At 44.3% G+C, this 1,861-nt stretch overlaps 1 pseudogene; it reads right to left on the bottom strand.

Annotated features, from left to right (window-relative positions):
* Positions 1 to 985: 985 nt before the first annotated feature.
* Positions 986 to 1,345, bottom strand: LOC150022266 (small ribosomal subunit protein eS26 pseudogene; annotated as a pseudogene).
* Positions 1,346 to 1,861: the final 516 nt, after the last annotated feature.

Below are 1,861 nucleotides of genomic sequence, written 5' to 3'. Positions count from 1 at the left end.
AACATCTAGTCACTGGAAGAGGTTTGAACCCTTAACTGTTTACAGACCACGGAGCAGCTGTCAGTGGTAATGAGACACTCCCCCCCCGCCCCCATACTCTGGCAAACGCATGCTGAGGGCTTGGGTGCCTGGTATCACTCCTTTCCCAAGTATCTCCTCTTCCATTTCTCCTTCAGAATATACCTTGAGTTTGAGTTTGGACAACAGTTTGCTTTTTAGGTTCAAACTATTGCATTGTAAAATGCAGTTCATCACATAATTATTTACGATAGTGAAAAAAAAAAATAGATGGCCAAAATGTTCAGGAATGGAAGAGTGTTTAAATAATGCACTTAAATATTTTAAAAGTATTTTTAATGTGAGAAGATGCTCGTGATTTAATATTAAGAGAAACTTGGATATATGGTTACACAGTATACACAGGTCTGGTCTCATATGCAAGGATACACACATGTGCATATATGTGTGTGTGTGTATACACATTAAGAGACTGGGAAGAAATAAATTCGCCCTCCCTCTCCCTGGATCCTCCTGGCCACGATGCCCTGCTCCTAGAGCGGCCCCTTCTCTCCGCCCCAGGTGCCAACCCAGCTGCCCACCGGAAGTGCAGAATTCCCCGAGGTTCTTAGCTTTCCTTTCTAGAATGCAGTCATGACTCACGTTCACCCCACAAATACGTCTTGGATGCCTGCCCTTTGGTAGAGAGATGACCGAGAAATAGCACCTGTCCCCGTAAAGGCTTGTAGGATGGGATGATAAGCTCTCCACCTCCTCCGTTGTGGAGTTGTCGGGTCGCATGGAGGAAAACGGTCCGGGTCGGGAAACAGCTCTGAGCCCAGCAGGTGCCTGTCACGGAGACACTCAGGTGTTTTTGTTTGTTGTTGTTGTTTTTGTTCTCTGGTTTTTATTTGTTTTTTCGTGTTTTATTTTTATTTTTAAGTACAATTTACATTTCATTTTTTTCCAAATAATTTTTCTTCAGTCCCTAAGGACTTAGCTCCTTGGGCTTCGGTGGAGGTCGTGGGGCCTGCACTCGCGCGCCTGCCTCGGGGTGGAGGTGTTCGCTCCTTCCGGGCTTCACGAGAACGGTTCCTGACTGCCTTGCTGTGAATGGCACAACTCACACCGCAATGCAGTTTCACATACAGCTTGGGAAGCACATAGGCATCGAAGTCACTCGCTTCCGAAATGTTCCTGATGGCTGCGGCCTCTGCTATGTTTCAAATGACAAACTTCTTAATGGCCTTGTCCGTGGGCACGCGTGGGCGCAGTTGGTGCAGTGAATAGGCTGTTCATGGCCTCACCCTTTTTTGGCAGGACCGTTGGTCTTTCTTTTCTCGGTCATCTTGGAAGCCCTGTTTTATTATTTATTTATTTTTTCAATTACAGTTAGCACATAATATTATATTAGTTTCAGGTGTACAGCACAGTGGCTAGGTACTTATATAGGTTATATATAAGTCTAGTATCCACCTGGCATCATACATAGTTATAACAGTATTATCGACTATATTCCTTTGCTGTACTTTACATCTCTGTGACTGTTTTGTAGCTATTAATTTGTTATTCTTAATCCCTTCACCTTTTTCATCAGGAGTTTGGCGGATGGAGAGCATTTGGGTGAAACAAAGGTGGCAGCAGTCATGAAGAAGTCTCTGTGTGCGAGTTGTGTGGGTGCCTGGAGAGGAAGCAGGATAGGTAAGCAGGGGGATCCTGAAAGGCTTCTTGCGCATAATAAGAAATTTAAACAATGCCCTAGATGGTATTATAATCCAGACATAGGTGCTCTGATTCACACTTTACACTACAATTGTCAGCCTCCTGATTGGACAAGGAAAAATATCTAAAGACTGTTGCAATA

This window comes from Furipterus horrens, unplaced genomic scaffold, assembly GCF_987537825.1.
Source record: "Furipterus horrens unplaced genomic scaffold, mFurHor1.1.pri manual_scaffold_1, whole genome shotgun sequence".
NCBI classification, from domain to species: domain Eukaryota; kingdom Metazoa; phylum Chordata; class Mammalia; order Chiroptera; family Furipteridae; genus Furipterus; species Furipterus horrens.
Note: the sequence above shows the minus strand (reverse complement) of the source record. Positions and strands in the feature narration are given on the sequence as shown.